Below are 24,058 nucleotides of genomic sequence, written 5' to 3'. Positions count from 1 at the left end.
CCTTGGTTACAATACATACACAAGAGATCACAAACACCTCTTTGGGGCAACAAGTATGTAAGCTTTGTGTGACACCAAATGTAAGATGCACTAGGAACTTCCACGGTTGGTAAAGGGAAATGAGCCTCTGGTTAGGGAAGTAATAGTACTATCCTAAGGGAGACCTGGGAGCGAAGAGAAAGGCTTTTTGATTACCTACAAATTAGTTCACATGATAAACAACAATCATGAAAGCATAACAACACTCATTCAATAATATCCATATCTAAGCAACAAAATAGTTCATTAGTATTAGTATGTAATTAAGCCAACATATACTGCAAACATAACAAGAATAGTCTTACTACATCCATGATACATGCATGAAGAAGTGTTGGCTCATAGAGCTTCTGATTATAAATGAAATATTCCAAGTACATTGTTACATAGGTGAAACACTAGATCCAATAGTGGAACATGAAGCCACAACTTGCTTCTCCAAAGAATGATCTATCTCCTATTCATTATAAGAGAAGCCGAGGCAAAACTTGAATCCAAGCCCTTTTCTTGAGTTATGAGGAGTTATTTATAACAAATGACAATGACTTTTGAGTTTCCTCATGACTCTTCAACTTATATGACCTATGGGCTTCCATACAACCTTTCATATTCTATACATGATATTTTACATTCCATATGTGACTTTTCACATTCCACATGTGTCGCTTGGACTTCGTTACATTAGACTCATTACAAAAGACAAAATACATACAAGACGGTGGCTATATGAGACAAAACTGTTAATAGGACAAATATGCTACTAAATTGACAAGTCATTTTATTTTTCATGGAGTTCATTAGTATTGTATGTCTGCCACGCTCTGAACTCCGTAGCAATGACTTTGATCCTAACCGGCAAGTCTACTGCAAACCGCATCTTCACCTCTAATACTTCTGTCAAAATGGTCGTGGAGATTGATTGTACACTATTCCATAACCATGAAAATTTCATATGAGCTTTAGCTGGTGCAATGGAATATTGTAGAATAATGTATTTTGTGATCTCCAAGCCTTCATGTGTTGATGTCTGCTTGATTTGATCGATGTACTGCCTCACTTCCTGAAAGATGATTTCCCTTCCTCTTATCACCCCAAGTGATCCCACTAAAGGCATCTTGTGTTTCTGTGCTAGAGACTCTAAACAATTGTGCAGTCGACTATAGAAAAAATAGTGTTAGTTGATTGTTCTCCAAGACAGATATAATTCTAATGATGGAGACTTAATTGTACTCTTTCTATTTCAGCGAAAATCCTATCCTTCTTAACGAATTGTTGTGGAACATCTGGATATTTAGCGACCCATTCCTGGAGTTTGATCAGCCACTTTGTTTGCCACTTTCAGGAGCTTAAGGACTTCTTGAGCTTTCTTTTTTATACCAACAAGGGGTGCCACTAGTTCATGAAGAAGTATCGTTTCATCGTACAACTGTGCCATTGTATCCTCCATTATCCCCAATTCGTCTTGTATGGATGACTGCCAATCTAATGTGTTGAATTTGTGTGAAGATAGCATTTGATTTTCCGTAGCAAGGTGTTCTGCTTGTTTCTTTACTACAACTATCGCTTTCCTTAATCATGCATTCTCATTCAACATATACTTTAAGTTATCCTATGTTGTTGTAGCAAAAGCAACATTTACTGCCATGATTTCTTGGGGATTCCTTCTAGTGTTAGCAAATAGATACTAACACTGGATTTTGAGGATCATTTGGGAAGTACCTTCCCTTTTGCAGCATGATCCTTTTCTTGAGTTGATCAAACGTAACATTACACACATCCATGACTCTCTCTTCATGTGGAGGTGTGATTCCTATTCCATCAAATGGGAGATAACCACCTATAAGAGGAGGTTCTTCCGGAGAAATTGGTTCATCATCTATGGGCTAGATGGTATCATCTTCCTCCAACTCTTCCTCTATCTCCTGAGTCAACTGTTCTTCCTCCAACCTCTGTGCAACTTCCTCCTGTGACTTCCTTTTTCTTTCTTCTTCTACTCTCCTTCCCTATTCTTCTTCCTGCTGCTTTCTGAGCAACTCTTCTTGCTTCCTCTTCTCCTCTTATTCTTGTTGCATCTTTGCTTCTAATTCTCTCCTCTCTTTTTCAGCTTGAATAGCTTTCATACTCAAAGGCTCAGCCTTCCATTTCCTGCTACTTTCTCCTATCGAATCATGCTTGATCCTTTTCCTCAGAGTTATACTCTTTGCTTGAGGAATTGTTTGTGGTGCCTCCTATACTTGTATATCTTGAGTTGGTGGAACTTGGGGGGAACCAACTTCATTTATTGGATGTGTCTTTCTTACTACACTGTATCGGTTCTTTACCTTCTCATATTCTACAATATAGATTGATGAATATCCCCTAGTTAAACCAATCCTTTCACATTGCTGCTTGCACACTTTTCCGGGGTCATATTGTTGAAATTCCTTGACTACAAAGTGCAAGCAGTCTAACTCTTGTATTTCTTCTTTCAATGCCTTATGGATCTCCAACTCATACAATCTGATCCTTAAAGGGAAAGTGGGCCAAGGGGCTTTCTTATTAGTCACATATCACGACATGAGATGAGGAGAAAAATGACATCCAAAGCATCGCATGTATGAACCTTCAAGTGCAGCAAACCAGTTTGTGATATCATGTAATAACATCTTCACTTGGTCGGCCATGCAAGGAGGATCAATATCATGTATCATTTGGAATATGACTTTGAAGAAATGCTCTGACAACCTGCCGTATGTTCCTCTGAAACTCAAATCTGGCAACACTTTGCAGTGGAAGTAAACAAGAAACTTATCTTGTGAGGTCTAGTTCCAATACATTCCCAGGAATACATATCACACATGGATCCCATCCAACAAAAATGTAGACATATAGAATTTTGGTGCCTGGTTTGAACTTAGAGATGCTTTAGCCTGCCCAACATGACACTACAACTCAAAAAAAAATATATATGCCTATTTGAAAGCTTTACCATGGGTAACTACCATGTTTAGCATATATATCCAGTTCTCTTCAAATACTTCAACGTTCTTCCACACATGTAACCTACAACAAATAGCAATGAGGTACTAATACGCTTCCCTGAGAATCCTGTTTGGGTAAATTGCAGATGGTCTCTTTTAAAACTTAGTAGGCTCTCGACACTAAGATTTAATGATGTCACTTGTGTTGAGATCAACCCATCTAGTGTAAAAGATGTTATTGACATAATCTGTGGGCTTCTATGTCTTATAATAGGTCTGCATGTCTTCTCTGTAATAGGAGGTAAGCTAATCATCACTTTCACTACGAAGCACCAGATTTGAATAATCCATGTGTGTAAGAATCCATTCAATCACTTTTGCACAAAGATTGATTAGGAACGTACATGAAATCTTGTGTATCCTAGACTGCTTGATATTAATGTATACTTCCAAATACTCCAAGTTTTCAGAGAACTGTTTTTGCATGAGTGTGTCTTTTATTTCTTTCCACGTGACCTTAGTGGACTTGTCTATGAAGCACTGTGTATCTGCAAAGATGGGAATGGTAAGCTTTGTGACCTCTATTGCTTCTTCAGTGCTTGCTTCTGAGGATTATTTGGAGGCCACTCGACGTGTAGCAGGAGGCATCGTTCCAACAAATGATGAAAGAGTAACAATACTAGCAGCTTGAACACCTGTATGTGGAAGCACACTCATGGCAACAAATATTAGCTTTATGAAATCCTCTATCTATTACAAGTAATAACTTAGCATATCATAATAAAAAATCCATCAAATGTAGCTGAAATTATAAGTCTATCAATGACAGAACATAGCTACCTGTACAGGCAAGAAATTTGCATAAAAATAAGGAGAGTGCACTATCAAAGCACGAAGGAAGTTCAAGGGTCATTTGAGGCATTGAGGTGCGATCATGCGCTCAAGAAAGAGGGAAAGATCGTTAAGGGCACACAACGTACTGACGAAGCATGAAGGAAAATCATTCAGCTCTTCAACGTGTGATGATGTGCTCAGAGAAACTAAGAGGGCGTAAGGGTGCACTCTGAAGAGATGAAGGGGTCAGGCTTCAGGATTTTAGGCCTTCAAGGTGCGCTCGTTGGCTCAAGAAAACAAGGAAGGCACAAGGGCACAAGCTAAAGAGACGAAGGGTAAAACATTCAAGCTTTCAGGGTGTGCTCATGTGCTCAAGGAGGGCACAGTTCTTTGTGACGAAGGAGTGCGCTCTTGAGGAAAAAACATTTTTTTGGGCACAGTTTTCTGAGATAGTCAGGGTTCGGCTTCCATAAGTGTGCTCTGTTTTGGAATGGCTTAAGGAAAAGTTCAACAACAAGATAGAATGACAGGAATGTTGAGAAGAAAGATCTACAGGTTTTTATAGATTATGTCGCATTCATGACTACAATATGAAGAGTTCGAGAATATGAAGAGTCATCACATGCGACAACATTTTGACACTCATATAAGCAAGAAAAAAACTGAAACACCAGTAAATGAATAGAAAGGAAGTGAGATTCCAACAAGGAAAGAAAGATCGACAACAGAAACATCAAAGGAAACCAATAGAATAGAATCGACATGCAAAACTTACTTGGAATGAAGATCAACGAAGAGCTTCTTGATCCAAAGATGTGCGCGCAACCCACATGAGAATGATTAACCAGGTTGATTATAAAGAGATTACATGCAACTCCATTCCATGCATGTTCGCCACTTGTCGGTGAGTAAATGAGTTATTCAAGCGAAGTGGACTCCTATTTTCTAGGAGTGTGCCCACATGCAACAAGAATGTGCATGTATGAGTTTTGAAAGGGCGCATGTCTTCGTGTTGAAGGAGTGTGCTCAAGTGAGGGCACATTCGTTGAGCATGAAGGAGTGCGCTCCAAGGAGGGCGTAGTTTCTCAACCTGAAGGATTTTGCTCAACAAGAGAGAAATTCTTCATTATCTTGGAGTGCAGTTTTGCCTTAAAAGTGCTTTTCTTTGCTTTTTGTGTGTGTGTGCATGGCGAATAAGGCTAGTCACTAAGTCGAGAAAAGTTATGACTTCACCAATCCTTGGACAAGATAACACAAGCGCTTCTAAAGGTAAGGTGATGATGCTTGGAAAACATTGACTTAAGTGGATGTGACACTTAGATAAAACATAATAATAGCAAATCAAACAACATGATGATACTAGGTAGCTTGGAACAAAAGTTCACGTAGGCTCCAAAATTGAGTTAGGCAAAAAATTTTGAGGTTCATTGTCGCAGAAACAACAGAACCTTAAGTAGATCTTAATCATCAACAACATAGGTAAGTGATCTAGAAGATAGAATTACAAATGAGCAAGAAACGACCATTCGCAACAACAAGAACAACATGAAATATATCCATCATGATCAACGGCTAGATATTTTGTATATAGACTGAAAATATCTAACATAGGAATAATGCAAGCAACTATAACCATACACCATCATCATACTAATCTCCATGGTACCAAAACATATATGACATCATCAATCCTAAAACACATTTTTTCCTCAAGCTAAAACAAGCCAACTGCATATTAACACATGTCTATCATACAACATATAATCCATGTACAACCAAAACCCATACTCTTGCAATAAACCAATGTTAGATAAGCACATAGCATGGAAAACGTAGCATACTCCTCCAACCAATGTATTTTTCTTCTTTAGATAACAATAAATTATGATGCAAGCAACTATAACCATACATCGTCATCATACTAATCTCCATGGTACCAACACATATATGACATCATCAATCCTTAAACACATTTTTTCCTCAAGCTAAAACAAGCCAACTGCATATTAACACATGTAATACTAGCATACAACATATAATCTGTGTACAACCAAAACCCATACTCCTGCAATGGATCAATGTTAGATAAGAACATAGCATGGAAAACATAGCATACTCCTCCAACCAATGTATTTTTCCTCTTTAGATAACAATAAATTATGATGCCATCAATACCATTGAAATATTGGAAGCATATGATATGCTTCCCCCGAGCATGTGGCATCACACTTTGGCAACCTTCTTCCTAGAGAGATTTGTTCTCATTATCACATCATGAATCCTTTATTAGAACCTGATCACAAACTCTTTTGTAGATTTAACATCAGTAGCACAAAACTAGCATCATAAAATCATCATAAAAAAACGATAAGCATCATCAAACCCTAGTTGCATACATCAAAACAACTCTTCAACAAGCAGACCTATTCACACACACTTCTCTTGCTATGGCAACACCTTAAATGATTCTGAATGCAAAAACAAGATATACCATATGCTCCCCCTGAGGTCATGCAAGCCTCAGTTTCTCCTTGCAGACTCTTGTTGCTCCCTCTTCCTCCAAACTTTGAGGGTTTGATCTCTTGAATGCAAATATTTTTGTGTTCTTTTGTCTGGTTTGTTTTGCATGTTCTTCATTCTTTGATTGGATGGCCCTAACAACCTTGGCATCTTGCAATCTTTGGCCATATGACCAAGATTGTCACATATGTAGCACTTGATATGACCAAGGAATGGAGGAAAGGACCCGGATCTCTTGATTTTCGTTTTATTTCTCTTTTCATGAAACCTACATTCAATAGCCTTATGGTCAAAACCATTGCATGAGTAGAAATGACCATAAAAATAGCCATTATACCTTATTTTGGTTGAACTTTGTGAAGAGGGCAGTCATCTTCTGTTGTTTTCTTGATACGGCCTTCTATACAACTTCTTCTTTTGTTGCATGCTTTTGCAATTTACTGCAACATGTCCAAACTTGTGATAGTTGTAACAATCTACCTCATCCATCAAAGGAATGAAGGGGCCTTGATTCCTTTGATTTTTTACAAATCTGCCATGATCCTCTCTTGGAGAAAAGGATTTTCTGAATGTAGGTGCTCCTTGAGGTCTTCCTTTTTGTTGTTGTTGGACCTGTTGGTTATTTCCTTGATTGTTGTTACTCTTGTTGTTTTTATTGTTTGCTACAGGATTCTTTGGTTCTTCATTGTTGTTCTTACCTACATGCGAACTAGACTCTCCATTTTGAAAACCAAGACCATATCTATCCTATGGTGATCTTTGGTTTCCAAGCATATTGTCCAAGGCTACAGTGCTCTCCTCCATCTTCAACTGCTTTCTCATGGCGATCACTTCAACTTCTAATTTCTCACACTATTCTTCCTTTTTTATGTATTGCTTCCTCATTTATTCTTCAACTCGCTTACCTTCTTCTAGTTGGGTTTTTAATTTAATGATTTCATCCTTTAATGCACATTCCTTCTCATCAAAAATTTGGAGAATCCTTTTCAAATCTTTATTTTATGTTGAGAGTTGCTCTATTTATGTTAATTCTACACTAGGTTTAGTTTGAACTTCAACTGATTTCTCCTTCTCTTTGTTATTTCTTCATATTTATATTCCATGAAATTCATGCAACTTATCCCATCTCTTTTGCAGTCTTGAGATTCGATATTTTCTTAGTGTCCCAATCATGAATATTATCATACATTACACATTTGGCCTTTTCATCCAATAGATGAGCTTGATTTGAAGGGGTTTTATCATCATATCCATTTATCACCATTCTCCAAACTTTAGATCCTTGAGCTGAAAATTCTGGTTTCAATTTCTCTTTCTATGCTCAAAATATTTTGGCATTGAGTTGTAGAGCATCTTGATGACCCATTATCCTGATTCCTCCTAGATCCACCTCCCAGCGATTAAGATGCAATGAAGGCACCCGCTATTATACCAATTGTTAGAAATGTAGAGCACTACTGAGAAAGGGGGGTGAATCAGTAGTGATAACCTTTATATTATTTTAAAATTTTACACTGCATCCCAGTGGTTGGATGCTTGAAGTTGTACTTAGGACACTCTCTCCCAACGGTTGTGGCAAAGCATAGGGTAAGACCACCTCCAAAATTCCATAACTTGTGCGATCAAGTCTTCCATCACCTCTTGAGCATGTAGGACCTTTGCAAGTCATACAAAGTCACTAATAAACATGACAATACCTCCAAACATGTTCAATTTCCCTATGCAAGAATCATGTCACCTCCATCTACTAGGTCAACTTCAGGAGTCAACATGAGACAACATGGCAGTGATCTTCGGACCCTTTAACACCAAGATAAATGGTTGAAATCACCATGACAACATGCCATACACAAGGAATGCATCAATACAAGCGTATGAGTCATGATATCCATTAGGTGAAATCAATGGCAACATCAACATGCCAACAAGTGCTGCATGTAAAAACATGTTATTCCCACTTTGGAAGGCTTGTCATTGAAGATGAAACAAAAAGATTCTCCCAATTTTGTTTATAAAAGGACACAATGAAGTTTAAATCTTGACTGAAGCAAATATTAAGCACTGTTCAGGAAGCTAATGATTGGCTTATTGCCTTTTCATCATGTCCATTGAATATTACTTTATTTTCATCCAACAAACAATATGGAAAAGTAGTGAGCCAATGATTTTTTTACAGCATAGTTCTTAATATTTCCCTGAGCCAAAGACACTAGTAATCATAAATACCCATACATGTAAATGTTTAGAATATTTTATGTTAAATATAGTCTTTTAAAGTTTCTATCAACTACAAGGTGGATTTTTTTAAAAGCTAGAAAGAAAACACATTATGCAAAAGGAGTAACATTTTAGGTTCAAGGTCAAGTTTAATAATGTGATTTGATATGTAATAAAGGTTGTATTCAATAAATTATTATTAGAGTCCAACATGAAGGAATCATGGTAGGGGAAGCCATGGTAGCCAGAATATTAGACCCTTTTTTTGTTAAAATTTTCTCTTATAACCTCTATTCCTTTGTTTTGTCAGTGGGTTGGTATTGGTGGTGTCTTTGATCACCATCCCATTTTTTGGAGCTTTGGGGAGGTTCAAGGAAACCGAAATCTCCTTTCAAATTAAACTCTAGCTAGTGAATGGATCAGAGCGTTGGTTTGGGAGCACTGGTGTCATATATCAAAAGGGATTGAAGGTTAATGTGTTGCATTGTTTGTTGATAATTTGTCTAGGCTCAAAAAATCCATTGTGGCTTGGGTAAAGCAAAAGGTTTGCAAGCAGGAGGAGTCTCTTAGGATGGTTGAAACAAAGTTGGAACAATTGGATAGTCCCTAGGGGAAATGGTTCAGCTCCCTATACTCCAAACAAATAATCATACGACTTGAGGCCACTCGAAAGAGAACCCTGGAGGAAAAGGAGGAATAATGGAGGTTGAAAAGCAGGGTGATTTGGCTTCATGCTGGCGATGAAAAGAAAAAGGCTTTTCAAAATTATGCCAAGGGTAGGAAAGTTATAAATACCATTTGGGACTTGGAGGATTTGAAAGGAAGTAAGATGTCCAGTTTAATGATCTAGAAAGAATGGGTATTTATCATTTTTACTTGTTATTTAAAGCCCCTCGAGAAGCTTCATTGGCAAGGATCATATCCATAGCTCGTTTTTCCCTCGTTATGCTAATGATGAAGTAAATCGGAACTTGAAGGCTCCGATTTCAGACGAATAATTAGGAAAAGTTTTACATAGTTTTAAAAGAGATAAAAGTCTTGGCCCCAGCTGGTAGCATGTTGAATTTTTTGTGGATTTCTATGAATTAGTGGGAGCTGACCTCCTTAAGGTAGTTGACGAAAGTAGAAGGTTGGGTCAAATGTATGTGGATTTCAACTTGACTTTATTGATCTCATCCCATAGGTGGATGTTCCCATATCCTTGGATGATTTCAAGTCGATTTCTCTTTGTAACAATGTCTACAAAATTAAGGTAATTGCAAATCGTCTGAAACCTATTTTATCTAAGTTCGCATCAAAGGAGCAGTTTTCTTTTCTGAAAGGAAGGAAAATCAATGAAGTGATTGGGGTTGCCTAGGAAGTTCTGCATAGCCTGAAGAGAAGAAATTTAAAAGTTATGGTTTATAAGATTGTCAACAAATATAGTTGGTTAATGTCAGGATGTTGTTAACTCACCTAGGTTTCAATTACGATTTCATCAAGTAGATTATGTGTTTTATAACCTTTGTTTCCTTTGATGTGTTAATCAATGGGTCAACTTCATATTTCTTCCATGTAGAAAGCGGCCTCTGATAGGGATGCCCCTCTCTCCCTTTCTATTTTTATTAATTATAGAAAGGATTAGCAAGATTATTGATGTTACAAAGCATAGTGAAGACTTAAAAGGTGATATGGTGGCCAAATATTTGTTTTTGTCTCATCTACTTTTTGTATATGATGTGATTCTCTTTTGGCAATGGTTCTCGCAGAGATTCCTCTACTCTAACAAAAATTATATATATTTTTTGTAAGTCCACTGGTATGGAATTCAACATTGCAAAATCTTCTTTCTGTGAAGTAGGGTGCTCTTTGGATGAGTCAGTATTTGCACATGATCAGTTCCCATTTAGAAGATTGGAATTCAAGGAAGGTCTAAAATATTTAGGCTTTCATTTGAAACCTAATTGTTTTAGGAATGCTGATTGGTTATGGCTTTTGAGGAAAATTGAGAAGCGCCTAAAGGTGTTGAGTTTTAAATTGTTATCTCGAGCTATTTGATTGGTTCTCATAAATTATGTCTTGGAGGTTATTCTAGCCTTTTGGATGTATCTGGCATGGATTCCAAAAGTGATTCTCAATCAGATAAAAAACTATTGTTGTAGATTTCTGTGGAAGGGTTATCAAGAAGGCAGAATCTTCTTTTGGGTAAACTCGTATAAGATAGACCTCCCAAAAAATTTGGGTGGTTGGGGTTTGAAGAATCTTTTTGGATTTTATAAGGCGTTGCCAAAAAAATAGGATAGATATTTATCACTTCAAAAAATTTATGGACGGAGGTAGCCGTAAAAAAATACATTGTTCCTTCTTTATTAGAAGATTGGATTAGGAATCCTGTCAAACACAAACATAACATTTCTAATGTTTAGAAAGCTCTCGTTGATTCTTTTCTTGTCAACAAAAGTGGTTTAGCATGGAAAGTGGGATCTGGTGAGTAGGTCAAAATTGGACAAGATCCTTGGTCGGGGTGCAAGGAAATTTATAGGCTCCCTCAAGGATTGATAGATCATCTTGTTGCTCAAGGTTTTAAAACTTTAAATCGGGTTGCAGATCCGGATCCCCCTTCCATATGGGAGAAGGGATGGTTTTTGGCACAATCATCAAATCTTCCTGAGGAATGGCGTGGGATTTGGTCTGCGATACTCGAGCCCTTAAAATTTCCCATGTCAGAATACAGGAGGAAGAGGATGACCTTCAGTGGATTCATTCGCCCTATAGAGTGTACTCCCCAAAGCAAGGTCACCTTAGTATTTTCACGGAAAAGGAGCCAAGGGAATTGGCATGGTGGTGGAAACCATTATGGAAAATGAGAAGCCCAATAAAGGCCCAACTTTTTCTATGTTTTTTATTAGAAAATAAAGTTCCTATATGGGATAATCTGAAAAAGCGTATCTTTGCCTAGTTTTCATGGTGTTCCTTACGCAGAAATGCAGAGGAGCCAGTGGATCATTTGTTCATGTTTTGTTCTTATTCATGTTAAATTTGGCAGTGGATGAAAGTAATCTTTTATATAAACCAACAGTGGAAGGGAATCATTTCTATATTGTTTTTTTTAAATGGTCAAATATTTGACTTTGACATTGTTGTTGATGAATGGAATCATTGTATCTCTATTGAACATTGTATGGCAATCTAATAAGAAGAAGAATCTGAAAGGATTTTCCGGGTTGTGGGTTTTTCCCTGGTCTTTGACCAAATTTGGTGTCTCTTGTTATTACTCTTAATTGCCTCTTATTGTTCATTGCATTTATTATTATATCTACAATTGTTATTGATCATTGGAAGTTTAAATTATTTTGGAAAAATTTCTAATTGAAGAAAAGATTGGGCTAAAGTGATTGTAACAACATATAATAGTGGAAAATTAAAAAAAACCCTTAAGACTAGGTGCAATTTTTTTTCAAGCAAAGGAAGAAGGGCTTAATGAATTGGAGCTTCCATCTTCTTTTTTCAAGGGTATTATGTGTAAGGAAGGTTGTTAATTTTTTACTACCATTTCTTCAAGTAAAGGAGTATATTCCATCCCTTGCTCATGTAGAAAAGTATATATCAAAGAAGTAGGTAGATCTATGGAGGTGAGATTAAAAGAGAATAATGCAAATTTAAGGTGTGACAATTTTAAGAAGTCATCTTTAGTTGAACACTCAAATGAGCCACAAATTTGTTTAGAGAATGCTAGGATCATAGCCAAGGTAGAAGAACACAATAAGAGGAAAAGGAAAATGCAAGAAATCATGGAGACTCAAATGAATCATGGAGTCTTATTAGAGATGAAGGCACATAATTGAGTGAAACTCAGAGATGTTAATTACACCTTCCGAATGAATGCCATGGATTTATTAATGCATAAGTTTTTTAAACCAACCTACATCTTGGTTGATGTGAGCTTAGTGTTGTTTAGAAAAAGGGTTGAAAACTTCAATGTGTGTATATTTATTGGCTAGTAGGTATGCCTCAACCCTTGAGCTTCATTAACTCATGAGTATGATCCTATGATCCTAGAGAAGGGATCAAAATGTTAAGCATTAAAATAATTGCGTTGAGGGGTGCTCTCTAGCCAAATATGGCAACGATGTTGTAAAATATTATGTAGTGCAATGTTATCTTGTCTAGGTCAAATTATTTAAAAAATAAATAAAATTTAAAAATAATAATTAATATTTAGCACAATTATCCAAATCTATTTCTTTTATGAGATTATTAAAAAATTGCTTTACATAACGGTTTACGATTTGTGCGAGAATTTTATATACTAAATTGGGTATATTTAAAGATTTCAAAGTAATTTCACAAACAAAATTAATTAAAAAAATAAAATTAATAATTATAAGTATTTATCAATTTATTTTAATTTTGAATTTATTAAATTTACAAAAAAATTTGAAAAATATAAAATATAAATATTCTCATACTTAAAAAAATCAAATTAAAATATTTTTATAATAATATGTTTATATTTAAAATAATTCATGATATATTTTCATTAGGGGAGAGGTTCTAAGGTCCCCAAATGAGTGTAAACATTTTAATGTAGGTTTAATAAAAATTTAGGATAGGGGAGATGTTGCACTATTCATAAATGGGTGTAAACATTTTAATGTTGATTCAATAAAATTTTAGGATATGGGAGATGTAGTGTTTGTAAATGAGTTTAAACATTTAAATGTGGACGAATTTTATTTTTTTTAAATATTATATCGGTCCATATTAGGTTTAAAATTTCATATGACAATTCTTTATATCACATGGATTAATATAAACAAATAAATATATATTCATGTAAATAAATATATTTACCTAGAGTTACTGTCTACCATTATTTAAGTAAGTATTTCCATCGAAATTTGTATTACCTAAACTACTTACGGAGAGTCATTATACATGATTATTGATGCATTTCTTCGGACAAAAATATATAGGAGTAAAAAAAATGATCACTACTTCCCTTAACATCTATTTTAACAATAAAATATATATAAAATACATATAAGATAAAATAATAATTATTTATTATTTATTAATTTATATAATTAAAGTACAAAGAAACAATGATTTACCTTTCTCAATATATATATATATATATATATATGACAAAATGATTATTTTATAACTATTATCATATTATAATTATTTATGATATTATGATCATAGATTTAATATAAGCTAGATATCTTACATGATATTAAGTTAGATATCTTACATCCCATTAAGTTATTTAAGTGAGATAAGATTGTTGTATGTTTTTGAGACATGGGTGATGCTTTTGCCATGGAATTTATGAAGAGTTTTGCCATCGAGGACCCATTCAGACATTTTCGATCCAATTTTACCTTACTTTAACTTGAGAGATTATTGCCAACTTAGGTATCTAAATAATATAAAGAGTTATAATATAATATTGGGTTTGTTATATAAGAATATATATTAAAGCATTAGGCTAGAGAGCTTTAATATAATATGATATAATATTCAAAATATTAATATTATAATATTATATTATATTATATTAGGGGTGGCGGGGAGGGGTTCTTTATGGCCTTAAAGAAATCAAAGTTCTAGAGTATTCTAGGGTTTGGGGAACATGACAAATTATAAAGTAAAAGCCTATGGTTTACTCCAAGGCATTCTCTTTGCCAAATAATTTCAGGAGTCTTCTCTCATTTTGTTGAGTGACACCCTTATAATAATTCAATATTGGTCAAATGATCTTCCCCTAAATATAAATTTCCATAAAATTTCCTGAATTGGATTAAGAAGGCATAAAAATATATCCCAAATATGAATTTCAAGCACATTCTGAGGGATAATAACCAATAAGCAGATCAATGTTCCCACCAAGGTTGCATTTTGAAGTTTGGATGATTGATGGTTAATGGTCAATTAAGACCATCCTCCATCCTAGTGGATTAAGCATGAATCCTTTGTTCAAGATGTTACATAAAGAAAAAAATGTCCTCTTCCTCCATCACTATTGGGGAATCATCATCCTAGATCTACATTAAATAGAAATGAACAACATAGAGCAAGTTGATGGAGAAAGGCATAAGAAATGACAACTAAAAATGCATTGATTTAAGTGTAGATGTTAATTTGTGATATGATGTAAATAGATAGATGATGTGCATTACTTTCAAATTAATTAAATTAATAATGTGCATTGATTTTAGTATATGCCCAAATTAAATAATTGACGTTGACATTGATTTATGTGTTACGGTTATCATAAGCCTGGATCCATATTAAATAGAAATGAACAACAAAGAGCCTATATCCATCTTAATCATAAACCTAGTTCCATTTTAAATAGAAATGAACAGCAAAGAGAAATTCAATAGAAAAAGGCATAAGAAATGGCAGTCACTAAGAAGTGCCAACAACAAAGGGGGAATTAAAGAGAAAATCAACAAAGATAGTCACAACAAATGACAATTGAACAAAAACAAGAATAGATGAAGGAAAAAAATGAATAACAAAAAGCATATCAACAAAGAATGACACAACAAATGAAAATTGAATAGTGTCAATAATAAAGAATACAAAAAAATGCACAACGAAGAGGAAATTGATAAAAAAAAAAAAAAAAGAATAGAGCGAATGACAATTGAAGTACATGAAGAATAAGGAAATAAAAAGATGAATAACAAAGAGCATATCGACAAAAAAAACAATATTCAACCAACTCAGGCATAGTACAAGATGAAAAGAGAAAATCCTATGAAGAAAATGTTTAAAATATATTTATGCCCAAACTCAACTTGTAACTCTCATTGATATGAATATTGCACATCAAAAAATTTGTGACAGGATTTATCGATTAGATCAAGTTCAAATATGTCATTTGTGTGAGGAGTCATATGTTGGAATTCAGGTGTTTAATATAAATATAGGCCTAAGGTACGTGAGATATATAAGAGAAGAAACACGTTAGATTAGTCTTAGACATATTTAAAATTATTAGATTAGTCATATGTTAGACAAACTTTGTGTAGTTCGCACGACTAAAACCAGCGTTGATCCATCTTTACTTTGAATCTAAGCGCCGATAGGGATCAAATATCTTGAGGTGCAAACCTTCCCTCAAGTTTTGCACACAAAAATAGATTTGCACCTCGAGATATTTGGTCCCTCTTAGCACTTGATAGATCTTGTGTTAAGATGGATCTAGTGTAACGAAGATGAACTCACGCACGCTATCTTTGATAAACTACATAAAGAGGGTGCATTAGATCAGATAGTGGACTAGGTTCACCCATGAGTGCAAATTATTTTTACCTAATAGGGTAGGTTAATTGTTGGGGCCATGTTACCGTACAAGTGCAATTTACCTTTAGAAAGTATATTAAGAGAATCAATCCATGTGTGTTTTATAAAGCATGATTTTGTGAAGATGGGATGACGTAAGCTTTGATGTTATTTTGTGTTAATTTGTGGTCAAATCCTTCTTTATAAAATCACTTAAAATTAGTCCAAGGCTTACTTTGGTGCAAATCCTAAAGTATAAGAAGAAATGCAAGCAAGAGAGTTCAATGATTAGTGTCTCCATCCCTCTACCTTCTTTCTTCCATTCTTTTCATTTCAAACTTCTTGTACTAGTTGAATTTCTCGCATCACTAACATCCTTGAAATTCAAGTGGTGTGAAGACATTGTAAAATTCTAGGTGTGATTCTTTTTATTCCCTTGTATCTTTGTGCATTGACTTGTATCCTATTTGTTTGGTACTTTGTTCTTCTATAATTTTGAGTGAAGAAAATCAAATCAACATTTTTAATGATCAATACAAAACCACATAAGAATTCTATCTAGCATAGCCCTTGCATATTTACAATTTTATTTATGAAAGTCATGAACTTTGTGAACTTTGTGAGATTTAATTCCTTGAAAGTTTAATTTTCATTTCCCTCCATATTCCAAGCACAAGGCATCATTCATAAAAAAAATTGATTTTTAAGTGGTTTCAAGATAAAATTCAAAGAATATCTGATCTGTAAAATTTCGTGGATATTCTACTGGACAATTCATCACAACAAATATGATAAAACTATATTTACAAATCTGAAATCTACACCATTAGGGATTTATTTTTCTTTAGATTTATGGATCTGTAGATTATGATTAATTGGGTATGCATGCAAATTAAAATTATGCAGAAAATATAGAACAACTAAATAAAACTCACAAACCATGATTGAAAAAAGATATGACCTGGAAAACCCTTTTGGGAGAAAACCTAGCTGGAAGGTGAGGTCGCTCTGCTCTCTTTCTCTGAATAGAAAATGGTTGTGAATACAAAGAAGTATGGCATGTGGCCCATGGATTACTACAATGCATAAATCCTCGATGTGTTATATATCTCCTCCCTCTCGGATATTTTTGCTCATTTATGAAACTAATGCACTCAAAATAACTGAACCCCTTTTCCTGCTAGTGACTTGGTTATAAAACAACCTGATAGCCTACTATTGATTAGGTTTGAATACTTCAACTGTTAACCAAAGTTAAAATATGAACTCTTCTAGAGTCTTCATCATCATAATCATGTGGCTAGCTCCTTTTCCATGAATAATGGGGTCTGACGTGGCATCCTCTCGAATTATGCTAGTGAAAATAGGGAGGCAAAATTCTGAGTGGCATAACTTTTGCATACATACTTCGATTGAAGAGATTCTTGTGTCGTTGGAAAGGTCTGTGTGTATAATATGCAAAAAGGTTTCACGATAAAGTGACAAATTTTTACCCCTAAAAAAAGTCATTTTATGCCTCAAAATGTTCTTGGAAGGTTTCAAAGCCTAATTTGCCAAACTGGGTCCCACCGGTAAAAATGGTCCCATGAGGTGATTCTGCCACTTTTCCCACTATTAAAGCATTGAGATGGATGAAAAACAATATAATGATCCAATTTAGATCATACCTCTCCATTCTGGGAGGATTTTGGTCCCCCACTGCTTCTATTGAATGAGGTGAGGAAAATTTTCCTCCATCTTCTTCTGTGTGTACCACTTAGCTTTTCCTGGAAGTTGTCATTTCAACCAAATTTTCCAAATGTCATGTTGCCCATATCTTGTATTTTTGGACCTATTATGCAAAATTGTATCCTTTGTCAACTTTGTTTGAGCATCTGGTGCCAAATCCTCCACAAAAGGTAGGACTTGTTCCTCTTCCTGATCTAACATGGAAGACTCATAGAGCTTGAGATTCTCCACATTCACAACTGAGTAAACGCACATATATGGAGGTATACTGAGTCCATAAGCATTGTCTCCCACCATTTCCAGTATCTCAAAGGGACCATATCGTAGAGTTTATTTTCTTCCCAAAATCTTGTAGCCTCTCCTTGTTAACTGTAACTATACTTTGTCTCCGACCATGAATGACTTCTATGTTCTGTGTTGATCATGCATGGCCTTGTATTTTTCCTATGAATTTTGCAGTGTTTCTTGTACCTATATATGGATATGTGTGATCTCCTTAACAAATTTTTCAGCCCTCAAGGCATCCCTTGTAAGATCCTCCCTCACTCCTCCATGTTTCCCATATGCAATATCCAAAGGTGAATGTGACAAATATGTAAAACAAGTTTCAAATGGGGACTTACCAGTGGAAGTGTGGATAACTCTGCTATAATACTTCTATATATATACCAAATTTTCATCGCAATTCTTCGGATTATAACCCCTAAAAAGGTGCACCAAAGACTTGTTGACTAATTATGTGTGCACATCTGTCTGAGGATGGAATATTGTAGACCAATTCAACTTCATGTCCATGTTCTCCTACAATGTAGTCCAAAATGCACTGAGAAATCTGGTGTCCTTATCTGAAACAATGCTCCTTGGCATCCCAAAATGCACCCAGACCTTTTTAAAGAACAAGTTTGTTGCTTCTTGCCCATTGATGTCTTTTTACAGGGCATAAGAACACACATCCTGTTGAACCTATCAAGTACCACGAATAGGTAGCTATGTCTCTTCCTGGTTGTTGGTAAACCTCCCACAAATTCCATGGAAATACCTTCCTAAGGATGAGTGGGTACAAGTAAGGGATGATATAGATCTTGTTTCATGTTACTAGGTTAAATGTTGGTTCAAAAAAGCATGCATCCTCTTATGAACCTATCTACATGTTCTTGTATCTTGGGTCAATAAACATACCTCTGCAAGTTGGCCATTGTCTTACCTACACCAAAGTGCCCTACAACCTTGGAGGTGTCAGCCTAATTGATTAGTTGAAAACACTCATCTTTAGGTACACATAACTTATCCAGGACTCGTCCTAGAGATAGTAGTCAACAATGTTATCACCATCACGCACATCACTATGGTTTTGCAATTGTTGAAACACCTCCTTGAAGTCCCCATCCTCTGAATATGCCTCTTTCTATTCATCATGGATGAATGGCTCCATGTGCATCAAAGTTACCAAAGCTATGATCTTTGATGTGGGTGGCCTTGAAAGCATGTCGACCAACTTATTTGTGCTACCCTTATTATACTTGATCACTAAATGAAATTGTTGTATAAACCCCATCGACTTGTAATCCTTGGTCTATTATAGTTTGCTCTAGGCCTGTAGGTATTGTAGTGGCTGGTGATTTGTGTGGAAAACTAACTCCTTTCCCACCAGATAGTGCTTCCACTTCTTCACATCTTGCAAAAGGGCATAAATCTCCTTGTCGTAGGTAGGATAGTTAAGAATTGCCCCATGAAATATTTTATAATGGTAGCATATAGACCTTCCTCCCTGCATCAAGAGCGCTCCCATAGTATACCCACTCGCATTTGTCTACACTTCGAAGGGTTGCTACAAGTTTGGTAATGCCAAAATTGGTGCTTGAATGATATTATTATATAGCTCCTCAAAGGCCCTCTCCTGACCCTTTCCCCACTTGAAACTCTTGCCACTTGCTATTATGGCGTGGAGTGGCACTGCTACTATTGAAAATGAGGCTATGAATTTCCTCAGGTACTGTGTCACCCCAATGAAACTCCTAACCTTAGAAACATTAGTGGGCACCAGCCATTTCATGATGGATTCCGTCATGGAAGGATCTATCTTCAACTCTTCTCCACCTATCGCATACCCTATATACACCAAAGATTGTTGTGCAAACTCATACTTCTTGAGATTTGCTAGCAGACAATGCTTATTTAATATCTCCAGCACTTGTGTCAAATGTACGATGTGCTCTTCCCAAGTAGCAACGTATACCAATATATCATTCAAGTATACAATAACAAATGAATCTATAAAATGGAACATTGTATCATTCATTAACCTCATAAATGTTGTTGGTGCATCGCATAGGTGAACTTCTATTACTAACCACTCATACAAACATTGCCTAGTTTTGAAGGGTAGTTTTCCGAGTATATTCTTCTTTGACTCAAACCTAGTGATATCCAAACTTTAAGTCCAGCTTGGTGAAGTATTTTTCTTGCTGCAACTGATCCGGAAGATCATCTAACCTGGGAAGGGGGTACATGTTTTTTAGTGTGATTTTGTTCAACACCCTATAATCAATACACATATACCAATTCCCATCCTTCTTTGGCATAATGATGATGGGTGACCCACATGGTGATGTACTCGGTTGAATGACGCCTTGTTTTAGTATCTACTGCAATTGTTTCTTCACCCCACTTTCTTCTATAATATACTGCTTATACAACCCAATGTTTGGCAATGGAGAGTTTGACAATAGCTAGATCTCGTGCTCCACTTCCCTCTTGGATGGTAACCCTTTACGCTCTCGGAACACATTCTTATATGCATATATCAACGCTTTCAGTTGTTGTTTATGTTTCTTAGTACACCTTTTAAGAATGCCTTGCCTCTTACCGACTCTTCTACAGATTAATTTTCTCTTAAAAATAATAAAAACATACTCCTTGCTAGAACTGATTAATTTCTTGGCTTGGTTGGCACTTACCAGCGAAATTTTCGACTTTCTTTTGTGCGCATTGATGGTGAACAATTCTCCATCCTTGACCAACGGATATTGGTTGGCTCTTATCATGAATATTGCATCTTGCATGTACATGTAGGGACTTCCAAACACGACTCCACATACATCAAGGGGAACTACATCTAGTTCTACTTCATTAATAAAATCAACACTGATGGCAAATTTAATTTTGCATTGTTTTTTTCCTTTAATTTGGCATCCTTATTTATCAATTCCAATGGATATGGGCTTGGTGATCATGAACTTCCAATCCTAATTTTTTGACCAACTCTATTGCAATGAGATTCGCCTGTGATCCGGAGTCAAACAGAACATGAATCTTTGCCTTCTTGACTCTTATTTTTATGTAGAATAATTTGGTCACTACTTTCTCTTCTTTTTGTTGAAGGCTACTCAGATTCACCTCCTTCTACACTGACATACAAGCAATATTCTAATCCATATTTAAGCTACTTTCAAACTAGTTGCTTGAATCAGTGGCCATGAGATTCTTCTTCTTATTGTCTTTATTTTTATTCTTCAGGTTAAGTTATGGATGAAACTTTCAACACTTTCTGTATGGCCATCAATGTTGCAGTGGTTTCTAGGATCTTGCAATGGTGTGTTGTGGCTACCATATTTTTATCTTTTCCCCCTTTCCACTTCTTCTACCCCTCCTTAGAAGTGTCATGTTGTTCCTTCTACTATGATCCACTCGATTTCCCTCTCTTCAATCCTCTATTCTCCATGTATTGTGCCTGTACACAAGCCTCATCCACGGATCTGGGCTTGAATAGTATCACGTGCTTTTGTAGATGGCTATGTAGACCCCCCAAAATACTTGAGGAGTACATTTAGGTTCTTTGGGGACACATCCATCATTATGATGATGTTTCTGAACTCTATGGTGTACTCCTATATGTTCTACCCAGAATTTTGCCTAAAGTAGTGCCACCGAATCCATTGTTCCTCTACATACCCAATAGGGTAAAATTGTGACTTTATGAGGGGTTTAAGTTCTCCCACTTAGTCATTGGAGGATCTCCCTCCAACCTTAAGGTCTCCGTGTGGAATTCCCACCAATTCAGGGCATGGACCTCTAATTTCAACTGTGCAAATGAAATCTCTTGTTCTTCCTCAATATCATGGGCACCAAAATACATCTCTAATTATTATAACTAGTGATTTAGCTTTAGAGTGTCGATCTCACCTTGGTATAGCTTGATATCGAACTTCACTTCCACTTTGAATAGGGATCATGAATGATTTACGACACTTGAACTGGGTTGATCTCTTTTGGGTCATTTCTTTGACTGGTTCTTCATTTCTTCCCAGTCTCCTTATATCCCCTCTGATGTGTCCTCTGCATTAGAACCCCCATATTTTCCAAATAGCCCAAGCTTATTGCTCAAGGTCAACATGATGATATTTACATTGTGATTTATATATGTGACTTGTGCGCTTAGCTGAGAAAATCTCTCCTTTGCAGGATCAAGAGGGTTATTCCTAGATTCGTCAACCATGACTAGGGTTTTATGACTTTTGGATTAGCTGATCTAGATCCCTTTCAAATCTCCACAATATACTCAAATAATCCTGCTCTAATACCAATATGATTCGTAAATTGCCGTGGATATTCCACTGGACAATTCTTCACAATAAATCTGATAAATCTATATTTAAAAATCTAAAATCTACACTTTAAAGGTTTTATTTTTTTTATTTTTTTCGTTGTTTGTGTTGTTGTTCTCTTTTTATTTATTTCTTGAACTGTAGATTATAGTTAATTGTGTATGTATGCAAATTAAATTATACAAAAAATAGAGAAAAACGAAATAAAAACTCACAAGCCATGATTGGCACAAGTTATGACCTGGGAAACCTTTTTGGGAGAAAACCCAACTAGAAGGTGAGGTTGCTTTGCTCTCTTTCTCTAAATAGAAAATGACTGTGAGTACAAAGAAGTATGGTATGTGGCCCATGGGCTACTATAGGGCACAAATCCTTTCTGTGTGCTCTATCTCCTCCCTCTCAGTTATTTTTTCTCATCTATGGAACAAATGCACTCAAAAGAATCAAACCCCTTTTCCTCCTAGTGGCTTGGTTTTAACATAGCTTGATAGCCTACTACGGTTAGGTTTGATCACCTCAATTGTTAACTAGAGTTACAATATGGACTCGTCTAGAGTCTTGTTCATCATAATCACGTGGCTAGCCCCTTTTCCATGAATAATTTTGGATGACATGGCATCCTTTTGAATTATGGTGGTAAAAACAAGAATGCCAACTTTTGAGTTGCATAAATTTTGCATATAGACTCTGATTGAGGGGATGCTTGCATCGTTGGAAAGATCTTTGTGTGTAGAATATGAAAAAAAGGTGCAAAGCTAAGTGACAAATTTTTAGGCCCCAGAGATGTCATTTGATGACTCAAAATGCTCGGAAGGTTTCCCGATTTGTCAAATTGGGTCTTGTCGATAAAAATAGTTCTGTGCGCTGATTCCTCCACTTGAGCCACTCTAAAAGCATTGAGATGGATGCCAAACATTACGATGATCCATTCTAGATCAATATCATTGCTATGTTTTTAAATTAGCTGTAAATTATTAAGTGTTATATCTTATATAAACAATAAAATGTTGATGTATAGTGGTTTCTTTATGTTTTTTAAGTCAACTTTACTTACACAATTTTTTCGTTGTTATTGTAACATATATAAATCTGAAATTTATTATAGCTAATTTAGAAAGGAGAAATGTACATTTTCAGTATTTTATTATAGATCATCAAGTTATATACTGAATTTGAGATTGTTATTTCCCTAGAGATTTAAGGTTGAAACTTCAAATCATGTAGGGAGATCACCTTCAAATGGGCATGCACCAAGTTGGAAGTGGGAGGAAGTTTGATCAATGAGAAGGGTTTACTTGCTTCAAAATAGTTATGTGAATACCTTTGGGATTTTTCAAAAACATCCCTTAGCGATAAATATGACAATGCCTCTAACTTGATCCGTTCACTCAACTTGGCATCCATGATGTAACTAATCCAAATAAACTTAATTGTATGAGTTAACACACCTTAAAGAAAGTAGACTTGCTCATCCTCAATACTTTTTTCCCAAAATTTCATTTTTGCTTTAAAAAGTACATTGTTGGATGTGAAGACCAAGAATACCAAATTACAACTTAGTTCAATGCAGAGGTAGAGCTTGCCTTTATAAGCCATGTGATTTCCAAATCCACTTTCGTGCAACAACAATACTCTATTCAATACAAAATGAAAAATGAGAACAATTTGTTCTGATCATGGAGGAAATGATGCTATATCACTTTAAAAAGCATGATTTTTTACACAATTATTTTTAGTCATTCATTGTAGTTTGATAATCATGTTTTTAGAGTTTACATAAATCACATGGATAGATATAAGTATTTTTAATGGATTGTTAAACTAATTTTGATTATGTTGTATTCTATAAATTTGTATTAACTGAGATTTCAAACATGT

The 24,058-nt window shown here is 35.4% G+C and overlaps 1 protein-coding gene across 3 annotated transcripts in view; it reads left to right on the top strand.

Moving 5' to 3' along the window:
• LOC149173892 (uncharacterized) overlaps positions 1 to 24,058 on the top strand; it is a 154,570-nt gene that overhangs the window by 88,993 nt on the left and 41,519 nt on the right. The gene's annotated exons all lie outside the window — the stretch shown is intronic.

The sequence above is a fragment of the Pinus tabuliformis genome, chromosome 4_2, assembly GCF_031772625.1.
Source record: "Pinus tabuliformis cultivar Carrire ecotype Pingquan chromosome 4_2, CPIR1, whole genome shotgun sequence".
Lineage (NCBI taxonomy): Eukaryota > Viridiplantae > Streptophyta > Pinopsida > Pinales > Pinaceae > Pinus > Pinus tabuliformis.
This window is presented reverse-complemented; position numbering and strand designations above follow the sequence as displayed.